This window comes from Macrobrachium nipponense, chromosome 28 (assembly GCF_015104395.2).
Source record: "Macrobrachium nipponense isolate FS-2020 chromosome 28, ASM1510439v2, whole genome shotgun sequence".
NCBI lineage: Eukaryota > Metazoa > Arthropoda > Malacostraca > Decapoda > Palaemonidae > Macrobrachium > Macrobrachium nipponense.
The window spans coordinates 45013073-45025572 of record NC_087217.1 but is presented as its reverse complement, the minus strand read 5'-3'; the positions used below and the strand labels follow the sequence as shown (position 1 = coordinate 45025572).

At 38.0% G+C, this 12500-nt stretch overlaps 1 pseudogene; it reads left to right on the top strand.

Annotated features, from left to right (window-relative positions):
- Positions 1 to 6784: 6784 nt before the first annotated feature.
- On the top strand, positions 6785 to 7347 carry LOC135201880 (uncharacterized protein DDB_G0271670-like; annotated as a pseudogene).
- The last annotated feature ends 5153 nt before the right edge of the window (positions 7348 to 12500 follow it).

The following is a 12500-nucleotide window of genomic DNA, read 5'->3' as shown; positions in this document are numbered from 1 at the left end:
CCCCCAAAAAAAACAAAAGTTACCACAAAGCGACTTCTCGATAACAAAGAAATTTCGCAGCTAAAAGGTCCAAGAAGAAGTAGAAGAAGAAGAAGAAGAAGAAGAAGAAGAAGAAGAAGAAGAAGAAGAAGAAGAGAGGGCGTCTGGTAAATGCGATGCAAATTCATTCGACCGTGAATATTTCGCGCAAGCTATTGCAACACCAGCAATAGCATGGGAATTACTGCTTCCCCCTTTTGTTGCTTCTGCCTGCTTTTGCCTGCTTTTGCCTGCTTTCACTCTACTGTCGCTGCTGCTGCTCTGGTGGTGGTAAAGGCTTAGGGTTCTATTGGCAGCTTAGTATGTAATATATTGTTATAAAATATTACAATATAATTAATATAATCATATGGATTAATTTTTTCCACGTTAAATTATAATTTTTTTTTTCTTAGTTTGTCGTTTGATTCTTGCCAGTGATATTGTCATTTTTATTTTTTCAGGAAATACAAAAATAAATATGTATATATATATATATATTATATATCTATATATATATATATATAATATATGATATATACATATATATATATATATATATATATATATATACTATATATATATATATACATGGCACTCGAACCTGATTACAAAAAACAACAATAACAAGAGAAAAATATAATAATAATAATAATAATAATAATAATAATAATAATAATAATAATAATGATAATAACGAGAACTGAAGGGATAAAGCTACCAGATGGGAGCAACATCAAACACATAGATGAGACAGGATACAAATACCTGGGAATAGTGGAAGGAGGGGATATAAAACACCAAGAGATGAAGAACACGATCAGGAAAGAATATATGCAGAGACTCAAGGCGATACTCAAGTCAAAACTCAACGCCGGAAATATGATAAAAGCCATAAACACACGGGCAGTGCCAATAATCAGATACAGCGCAGGAATAGTGGAATGGACGAAGGCAAAACTCCGCAGCATAGATCAGAAAACGAGGAAACATATGACAATACACAAAGCACTACACCCAAGAGCAAATACGGACAGACTATACATAACACGAAAGGAAGGAGGAAGAGGACTACTAAGTAAAGAGGACTGCGTTAACATCGAGAACACAGCATTGGGGCAATATCTGAAAACCAGTGAAGACGAGTGTCTCAAGAGTACATGGGAAGACTGATAAATGTTGACGAAGACCCAGAAATATACAGAGACAGGAGAATGTAAAACAGAACAGAGGATTGGCACAACAAACCACTGCACGGACAATACATGAGACAGACTAAAGAACTAGCCAGCGATGACACATGGCAATGGTTACAGAGGGGAAAGCTCAAGATGGAAACTGAAGGAATGATAACAGCGGCACAAGATCGGGCCCTAAGAACCAGATATGTTCAAAGAACGATAGACGGAAATAACACCTCTCCCATATGTAGGAAGTGCAATACGAAAAATGAAACCATAAACCACACAGCAAGCGAATGTCCGGCACTTGCACAGGACCAGTACAAAAAGAGGCATGATTCAGTGGCAAAAGCCCTCCACTGGAGCCTGTGCAAGAAACATCAGCTAACTTGCAGTAATAAGTGGTACGAGCACCAACCTGAAGGAGTGATAGAAAACGATCACCCGCAAAGATTCCTTCTGGGACTATGGTAATCAGAAAGATAACAGATAGGGTGATATGTGCAAATAGACCAGACGTGACGTTGATTGACAAAATCAAGAAGAAAGTATCACTCATTGAAGTCGAAATACCATAGGACACCAGAGTTGAAGAGAAAGAGAAGGAAAAAATGGATAAGTATCAAGACCTGAAAATAGAAATAAGAAGGATATGGGATATGCCAGTGGAAATTGTACCCATAATCATAGGAACACTAGGTACGATCTCGAGATCCCTGAAAAGGAATCTTGAAAAACTAGAGGCTGAAGTAGCTCCAGGACTCATGCAGAAGAGTGTGATCCTAGAAACGGCGCACATAGTAAGAAAAGTGATGGACTCCTAAGGAGGCAGGATGCAACCCCGAACCCCACACTATAAATACCACCCAATCGAAATGGAGGACTGTCATAGAAAAAAAAAATAATAATAATAACAAATAGTGACACTAAATGACATTCAAACCCAATTACAAAAAAACAACAATAAACAAGAAAAAATATAATATAATAATAATAATAATAATAATAATAATAATAATAATAATAATAATAATAATAATAATAATAATAATATGTGGCGCCGTGGAGGAGTGGGTTAGGTCGTCAATAGACTTAAGTCAAGTTAAGCAACACTGGCTCTGGTCAGTCGTTGGATGGGTGACCGCTCTCCTCGGCGTTGATTCCTTGGGAAAGGATCTTTACCATAATTTCCTCAGTCTACTCAGCTGTAAATGAGTACCTATCCCTGATGGGGTAGGGTCCAGCTATGGGTTAAATAGCAAAACTCAGCAATGATGGAAAGAAATGAAGGATTAACCGACAACGACGTAAATGGAACCTCTGGCAACAGAGGAGCTTCGTCCGGCAACCAGGTATTCAACCCAATTGAAGGGGAAGACGGTCAGGTACTTGGAGGTCGTCATCTAGCAACTGATCACCACAACGACAATAATCAACAGCCTGAGATTGGAGCTACAGAGGCAAAAAGGAAGAAATGGACAAGAGAAGAAAATAAGGAAATATGGAGATGCTACATCAAAAGCAACCCGACGGAGAGAGGATATAGAAGAAGATTGGTCAACATCTGGAATGAGAGGAATAACACCCCCCAAACAGAGCAGAGGCTGGCAGACCAAGTAAGGAACATAAAGAAAAAGAACTGGCTCTCCCCAACAGAAAGAGAAGAACTGGAAAGGGAAATGTCACACGACAACGAATTACACGAAGACGAACTGAGAGACGATGCCACAGAAGACGACAGGGAGGATGAGGTATCAAACGACACACGAAGAAACACCGACGAAGTAACAGAGAGGACGGAATGGTAGAAAAGATTAGACAATGGATGGAGCCAGATACAGAGAGAACAAAGATCCCCTCCATGAAAGCCTACAACACCAAGAAATTAAGGGAGAAAACAAGTGAGGTCAATGAAATAATGGCCATAATACACACCACCAGTATCACAGAAACAAATAACTTGACATATGCAGGAGCAAGATTAGTAGCAGAACTGATGGGAATTCGAACACCAGCACAACCAAACCAACAGAAACCAAAACAGCAACCTCCTTGGAAAAGGCGACTGGAAAAGCAAATCATGGTGATGAGATCTGACTTGAGTAAACTGAAAGAGATGGCAGAAAAAAGGCTAAGAAGCAAGAAAACAAGGGAGGAACTCAACGAGAAATACAAAGTAGAAGAGAGGGATTAAAACAACACAATAGAAGATGTAAAAACAGAGGCTTAAGGCCAAAGCACATAAGATCCAACGATACATGAACAGGAATAAGGGATACCAACAGAACAAACTATTCGGAACCAACCGAAAAGACAAAAGATATACAGCCAACTAAAGAGGGGAAGACAACCACCCAGAAATTCCTGAAGCCGAACCAAGTAAGAGACTCTGGGAAAACATATGGAGCAATCCGGTATCACACAACAAACATGCAACATGGCTCCAGGAAGTCAAGGAAGAAGAAACAGGGAGAATAAAACAAAGATTCACAGAGAAAATGCCAAACTGGAAAGCCCCAGGTCCCGATGAAGTCCATGGATACTGGCTCAAAAACTTCAAGCCCTACACCCACGAATAGCAGAACAAACTCCAGCATTGTATCTCAAATCACCAAGCACCCAAATGGATGACCACAGGAAGAACATCCTTAGTACAAAAAGACAAGAGTAAGGGAAATATAGCCAGTAACTACAGGCCTATCACCTGCCTACCAATAATGTGGAAGTTACTAACAGGTATCATCAGTGAAAGGCTATACAACTACCTAGAGGAAACAAACACCGTCCCCAACCAACAGAAAGGCTGCAGAAGGAAGTGTAGGGGCACAAAAGACCAGCTCCTGATAGACAAAATGGTAATGAAGAACAGTAGGAGAAGGAAAACCAACCTAAGCATGGCATGGATAGACTATAAGAAAGCCTTCGACATGATACCACACACATGGCTAATAGAATGCCTGAAAATATATGGGGCAGAGGAAAATACCATCAGCTTCCTCAAAAATACAATGCGCAACTGGAATACAATACTTACAAGCTCTGGAATAAGACTAGCAGAGGTTAATATCAGGAGAGGGATCTTCCAGGGCGACTCAGTCCCCACTACTCTTCGTAGTAGCCATGATTCCCATGACAAAAGTACTACAGAAGATGGATGCCGGGTACCAACTCAAGAAAAGAGGCAACAAGCTGTATGGTAAGAGCATCAAGGAAATAGATAGCCTAATCCAGACTGTAAGGATTGTATCTGGAGACATCAGGATGGAGTTTGGAATAGAAAAATGCGCCTTAGTCAACATACAAAAAGGCAAAGTAACGAGAACTGAAGGGATAAAGCTACCAGATGGGAGCAACATCAAACACATAGATGAGACAGGATACAAATACCTGGGAGTAATGGAAGGAGGAGATATAAAACACCAAGAGATGAAGGACACGATCAGGAAAGAATATATGCAGAGACTCAAGGCGATACTCAAGTCAAAACTCAAAGCCGGAAATATGATAAAAGCCATAAACACATGGGCAGTGCCAGTAATCAGATACAGCGCAGGAATAGTGGAATGGACGAAGGCAGAACTCCGCAGCATAGATCAGAAAACCAGGAAACATATGACAATACACAAAGCACTACACCCAAGAGCAAATACAGACAGACTATACATAACACGAAAGGAAGGAGGGAGAGGACTACTAAAGAGTGCATGGGAAGAAGGACTAATAAAAGCAGACGAAGACCCAGAAATATACAGAGACAGGAGAAAGACAGAAAGAACAGAGGACTGGCACAACAAACCAATGCATGGACAATACATGAGACAGACTAAAGAACTAGCCAGCGATGACAATTGGCAATGGCTACAGAGGGGAGAGCTAAAGAAGGAAACTGAAGGAATGATAACAGCGGCACAAGATCAGGCCCTAAGAACCAGATATGTTCAAAGTACGATAGACGGAAATAACATCTCTCCCATATGTAGGAAGTGCAATACGAAAAGTGAAACCATAAACCACATAGCAAGTGAATGCCCGGCACTTGCACAGAACCAGTACAAAAAGAGGCATGATTCAGTAGCAAAAGCCCTCCACTGGAGCCTGTGCAAGAAACATCACCTACCTTGCAGTAATAAGTGGTACGAGCACCAACCTGAAGGAGTGATAGAAAACGATCAGGCAAAGATCCTCTGGGACTATGGTATCAGAACGGATAGGGTGATACGTGCAAACAGACCAGACGTGACGTTGATTGACAAGGTCAAGAAGAAAGTATCACTCATTGATGTCGCAATACCATGGGACACCAGAGTTGAAGAGAAAGAGAGGGAAAAATTGGATAAGTATCAAGATCTGAAAATAGAAATAAGAAGGATATGGGATATGCCAGTGGAAATCGTACCCATAATCATAGGAGCACTAGGCACGATCCCAAGATCCCTGAAAAGGAATCTAGAAAAACTAGAGGCTGAAGTAGCTCCGGGCTCATGCAGAAGAGTGTGATCCTAGAAACGGCACACATAGTAAGAAGAGTGATGGACTCCTAAGGAGGCAGGATGCAACCCGGAACCCCACACTATAAATACCACCCAGTCGAATTGGAGGACTGTGATAGAGCAAAAAAAAAAAAAAAAATAATAATAATAATAATAATAATAATAACAGCCAACAACCAGTAGTGTCACCAAGCGACACTCGAGCTCCTAATACTCTCGGAAAATCAACTCCAAATCAACGCCCTCTTCGATAAACAAGCTGAGCCCTTCAAGCTTCGATTAAGCTGAATTCGAGAGAGAACTTGACACACGAGAGAGAGAGAGAGAGAGAGAGAGAGAGAGAGGCTCCATGATGGAGACTTGTTTTCTGGAACGAGAGAGAGAGAGACTCCATGATGGAGACTTGTATTCTAGAACGAGAGAGAGAGAGAGAGAGAGAGAGAGAGATTGTGTGTGTTGATGTGCTGCATGTAACTTTGCTTATTGTGATTACCAATGAGAGAGAGAGAGAGAGAGAGAGAGAGAGAGAGAGAGAGAGAGAGAGAGAGAGAGAGAATGATATATGACGTATACATACGAATTTACACCCCCCTACACTAAACGACACTTTCCCTCAACACTGTCTTAAATAAATCGGAGAAGAGTAACCGTGTAAAATGAGACCAAAATAATAATACACAAATCAGAGAGATAAAATAAATAAGAAAAATCAGATTAAAAAACAATCTAAAATAAATTATTATTTATTATTATTATTATATTATTATTATTATTATTATTATTATTATTATATTATTATTATTATTATTTGATGAAAACTTAATACTAATTTTAGAGAAAATGACAAAATAGAACAAAAACAAAAATTCTCTTGAGAAATGAGAATGAAAAAACTCTCTCTCTCTCTCTCAAAAAAAAAAAAAAAGTTATCGAGTAATGGCGAAAGTGACTAATAGAACCTTTCGCTGACAGGGCCTCTCTTCTCCTTTCCCCTTCTTGTGTATATACCTATCTTTTTTCCCCCTTTCCCTTTTTCTTTAACAAATGTCACCCTCTTCTTCTTCTTCTTCTTTCTCTACATTTTCTTCTTCCTGAACTCCTTTCTTCTTCTTCTTCTTCCTCTCCTCTTCCTCCTCCTCCTTCTTACTCTTCTCTTCTCTTCTCCTCTCCTCATCCTCCTTCTCCTCCTCTTCCTCCTCATCTTATTCGTATTCATTTTCTTTTTCTTTTTCGTCCTCTTCTCATTATTCTTCTCATCCTCCTCCACCTCCTCCTCCTCCTCCTCCTCCTTCCTCTCGTCGTCGTCGTCGTCGTCGTCCTCCTCCTCCTCCTTCTCCTCCTCCTCCCACTCCTTCTTTTTCTTCTTCTTCTTCTTGTTTTCGTCGTCGTCGTCGTCCTCCTCCTACTACTTTTTCTTTTTCTTCTTGTCGTCGTCGTCTCCTCTCCTCCTCTTCTTCTCCGTCGTCGTCGTCGTCGTCGTCGTCGTCCTCCTCCTCCTCCTCCTCCTCCTCCTCGTCGTCTTCATCATCCTCCTCTTCCTCCGCTACCTCCTCCTCCTCCTCCTCCTATTCTTTTTCTTCTTCTTCTTTATCCTCTTCTAGTCCTCCTCCTCCTCCTCCTCCTCCTCCCCTTCTTCGTCTTCTCCTTCCCTGGCCTAGAGATAACGGGGTGTCGACGGGACGCTGACAAAGTATGAGAGACCATTTTTTAGTCGTTATTTATCCAATCCTATAATAAACTGGACCTTGTAAATGATTGCCGTTAAGATTCTGGTGGCTGGAGAAAAAGATTAATCCCCAATTCTTCTCCTCTAATTTATTTTTACCGATTTTTTTCCTAATTCAGAAGACCGGATAAAAAGGTTCAATACTCAGTCTCTGTATCTTAATGTATCTACATTTTTTATTTTTAATACACGGGATGGGAAAAAAGACTCAATACTCATTTTCTCTATTTAAATGTATCTACATTTTTTATGTTTAATACACGGGATGGGAAAAAAAGGTTCAATACTCAATTTTTGTATTTTAATGTATCTACATTTTTTATGTTAAATATACGGGATGGGAAAAAAAGGTTCAATACTTATTTTCTATATCTTAATGTATCTACATTTATTATGTTGAATATACGGGATAGGAAAAAAGGTTCTATACTTATTTTCTCTATTTTAATGTCTCTACATTTTTATATTTATTACATGGGATAGGAAAAAAGGTTCAATACTTATTTTTTTCTATTTTAATGTATGTACACTTTTTATGTTTATAAAATACACGGGATGGGAAAAAAAGGTTCAATACTTATTTTTTTCTATTTTAATGTATGTACATTTTTTATGCTTAATACACGGGATGGGAAAAAAGGTTCGATGCTTATTTTCTCTATTTTATTGTATTAATGTTTATTATGTTTAATGCACGGGATGGGAAAAAGGGTTCAATATTTATTTTCTCTATTGTTATCTGTATTTTTAATGTTTAATACACGGGAGGGGAAAAAGGTTCAATACTGATTTTCACTATTTTAATCTAACTACATTATTCCTTTGATACAGAGGATGGGATATAAAAAGATTCAAAAGTTTCAGCCTTATTTTCACAAAGGTTCAACTCTCATTTTCTCTTCTTCAATGTATATATTTTTACTTTGATACAGAGGATTGGATACAAAAAGATTCAAAAGTTTTAACCCTTATTTTCTCTCTTTCAATCTATCTACATTTTTTATTCAATGCAGAGAAGCTTAGATAAAGAATTCAGTCACAGAGACCCCTCTGGCCACCTGCCTTGGCTAACCAGTGAACGAAAGCACTGTGGCCGCTCTGAAAGCAAGGAGTCACTAAGACCCCAGCCAGTCGCCAGTACAGTTCTCTCAGTACAGAGTTTTCTCAGTACAGCGTTCTCTCTAGACAAACCTCCTTAATCAGCTGGCATTTATCTTCGGGGGAGAGAGAGAGAGAGAGGTTGTTGGTACAGATAATATCCTATCTTACTTTTTTATTTCTATTTTTTCTATTTTTTTTTTTTTTTTTGTGGTAGGGTCCACTTATATTTTTAACCTAGGGGCGAGGATCTGACTGGAGTTAAAAATAGCGGTACTGACGCTGAAGACAAAAATAAGTTAAATTTGCATTTGTTGAAGTTACTGTAAAGGTTATTTGATTTTTTTTTTAAATGCGCATTTGCTAAAACAATTTTTTTCTTTTTACATAAGCGTATAACGGCGAATAATTGTTAAAAAAATATCTCTTTTATATAAGTTAATGCCTCTCAATACTTTATGCAAAAGTGTTGTTTCACTTAAGAAAAATAAAAATCGAAAACATTTTGTTAAAACAATTTTATGTATTCTTCTTACAAAATTGCTGTTCCACTTAGAAAGAAATAATACTAGATATTAAACAATAAACTGCTTCCCATATTTTTCGACTTTATAACGGTGTAGATTTGTCAAAAACAATTTTATGTATTTTTATTATGTAAGTTAATGGAATCAAATACTGAATAAGAAATTGTTTTTTTTTTTTTACTTAGAAAAATAATACTAGATATGTAATAAATTACTTCCCATATTTTTCGACGTTATATCGGTATAAACTTGTCAAAACAGTTTTAGTTAATGGATCAACCACTGTATAAAAATATTGCTGTTTCACTTAAAAACAATAAAAAAATAGAAATGAATCTAAATTATTTTCGTATTTTAACAGTAAATATTTATTAAAAAGATTTTAATGGTTAAATGTATAAGGTAATGGCCTCTAATTCTTATACAAAATTGTTTCAATTAGAAAAAAAATACTAGAAATAAAACAACAAATTACTTCCCCTATTTTTCGATGTATTTCTAATTGGATTCCGGTCCACGCACCCTCTTCAATATGTATGTTCTTGACTGCTGTTAACTTTGAAAGCGTTGGATTAATTTCTCTTGAGAGAGAGAGAGAGAGAGAGAGAGAGAGAGAGAGAGAGAGAGAGAGAGAGAGAGAGAGAGAGAGAGAATCTTATGCATACACAGTGAATAATTATATGAGACAATATATGAGTAATGTAGAAAATATAAAATAGCTAAATAAATAATACATAAATACACATACGTATATATGTATATATACATATATTTTAATACCAGATATATTGACTAATATATAACATATAATATATGGTTATTAATACACGTCTATAATATAGGACATATATATATATATATAGATATATATATATATATATATATATATATATATATATATATATATATATAATATATATCGAGCTACAATGTCCTTTAATATCTAATTCGCTCTACCTCGGAATTAATATATTTTCATATATGCTTAACCGAAATATATTAATTCCGAGGTAGAGCGAATTAGATATTAAAGGACATTGTAGCTCGATATATGTATATGAATCACGGAAATGTGATATGACTTATTTATATATATATATATATATATATATATATATATATATATATATATATATATATGTGTGTGTGTGTGTGTGTGTGTGTGTGTGTGTGTGTATGTATATATATATTTGCATATATACATATATATATATATATATATATATATATATTTGCGTAGAAGGCACACCGACAGTGCGCTGCATGAGGTTCTCTGATGGCGCTACCCTCGCCCCCCTACCCTTCCCACGGCATACATGATAAAAAAAAAAGTTGAGGTTAAAACAAAATAGTTAAAAAGAAAAAAATGGCGACACTTCATTTGTTACGGCACCACCAGCCGTAAAGTTTCTATTCGCAGTCGACAAACCGACAAAGGCTACCATTGTTGATATCAGCAGACGCATCGCCAAACTTCCTGACGGAGGTGCTGCCGCCAAAGAAGACGAAGCGTTGATAGCGTTTGACACTTGTTTAAAGGTGTTAAAAAAAGAAAAAAAAAAAAAAAAAAAAACACGAACCGACTATATCTTCCTGAATGTTGATCAGTTACCATTCATTCCTGTTTGCTGTGAGGGAAATTGTGTACGTTTGTGGAGAGAGAGAGAGAGAGAGAGAGAGAGAGAGAGGCAGCAGCACTTGTTGAAAACGAGAAAAAATCGCAGATAAAGAAACCGATAGGCAGGCAAAAACAAAATATATTAGACGTGAGAGAGAGAGAGAGAGAGAGAGAGAGAGAGAGAGAGAGAGAGAGCTGCACCTGTTCAAATTGAGAATAGTCACAGATAAACTTAGATAATGATAAAAAAATACATATATTTGGCGTTGTCTGTGTGAGGCGTTTGTGTTGTCTGCGTCCGCGTATGAGAGAGAGAGTGAGAGAGAGAGAGAGAGAGAGAGAAACAGAAACAGCAGCAGAGCCTGTTAAGCAGGAGAAAAAGCAGAGACAAACATAATAAAATTGACTAAACACATTTTCTGTTAAATCGGGATGACTGCATCATTCGAACTAATTTTATTCTGAATAATAATAATAATAATAATAATAATAATAATAATAATAATAATAATAATAATAATAATAAGTATCAAGACCTGAAAATAGAAATGAGAAGGATATGGGATATGCCAGTGGAAATTGTACCCATAATCATAGGAGCACTAGGCACGATCCCAAGATCCCTGAAAAGGAATCTAGAAAAACTAGAGGCTGAAGTAGCTCCAGGACTCATGCAGAAGAGTGTGATCCTAGAAACGGCGCACATAGTAAGAAAAGTGATGGACTCCTAAGGAGGCAGGATGCAACCCTGAACCCCACACTATAAATACCACCCAGTCAAATTGGAGGATTGTCATAGAGCAAAAAAACAAAAAAAAAATAATAATAATAAGTTCGCCAGCCACAAAAAGTAAAGGGAAGGTGGTCCAAAAGGCCATCAACTCCTTCATAATTCAGGTGTGAAAAATGCTGCACGAAGCACAAAAGCGTCCCCAGTCCATAATAAAAATCTGTTGGTAGCGTCGAAGGTCCTAAGTGAAAAAAATACTTTTTTATATATATATTTTTTTTTATTTCTGATCAAATCCTTTCCACTCAAGAAAGCAGCAAAGGGCGCCTTGGAATACGGCTGTGGGAAGTACCACTTTCCACTTACTTATAAAGTTTGACATGAAAGTTCAGCCAAAAGAAAGATAAAAAGAAAAAAAAAAAGAATGGAAGAATATCTCTCCCTCTCTCTCTCTCTCTCTCTCTCTCTCTCTGAAGCTTCTCCTGCCCTTTCCCTATCCCAAAACAATAAACACTTAACTCCCTCCCTCCCTCTCTCTCTCTCTCTCTCTCTCAGCTACTCCTGCCCTTTCCCTGTCCCAAAACACACAACTCTCTCTCTCTCTCTCTCTCTCTCTCTCTCTCTCTCTCTCTCTCTCTCTCTCTCTCCCTGAAGCGTCTCCTGCTTTCTCCGTCCCAAAACACTCGCTCTCCACTCCGGCACCCCCTCTCTCTCTTTCTCTCTCTATCTCTCTCTCTCTCTCTCTCTCTCTCTCTCATCCTGAAGCTTCCTCTGCCGTCTCCCTATCCCAAAACACTAAACACTCAACTCTCAACTCCTTCCTCCCCCCTCTCTCCCTCTAAAGCTACTCTTGCCCTGTCCCTGTCCCAAAACAATCAACTCTCTCTCTCGCTCTCTCTCTCTCTCTCTCTTCCTTAAGCTTCCTCTGCCTTCTCCCTGTCCCAAAACACTCAATTCCCTCCCTCCCTCTCTCTCTCGCTCTCTCTCTCTCTCTCTCTCTCTCTTCCTGAAGCTCCCTCTACCTTTCCCCACCCCCCACCCTTCCCAAGAGTCACCGAACACCCAACCCAACCAACCACAAGCACCCAAGCACGGACAAAGGCAAAAAAGGT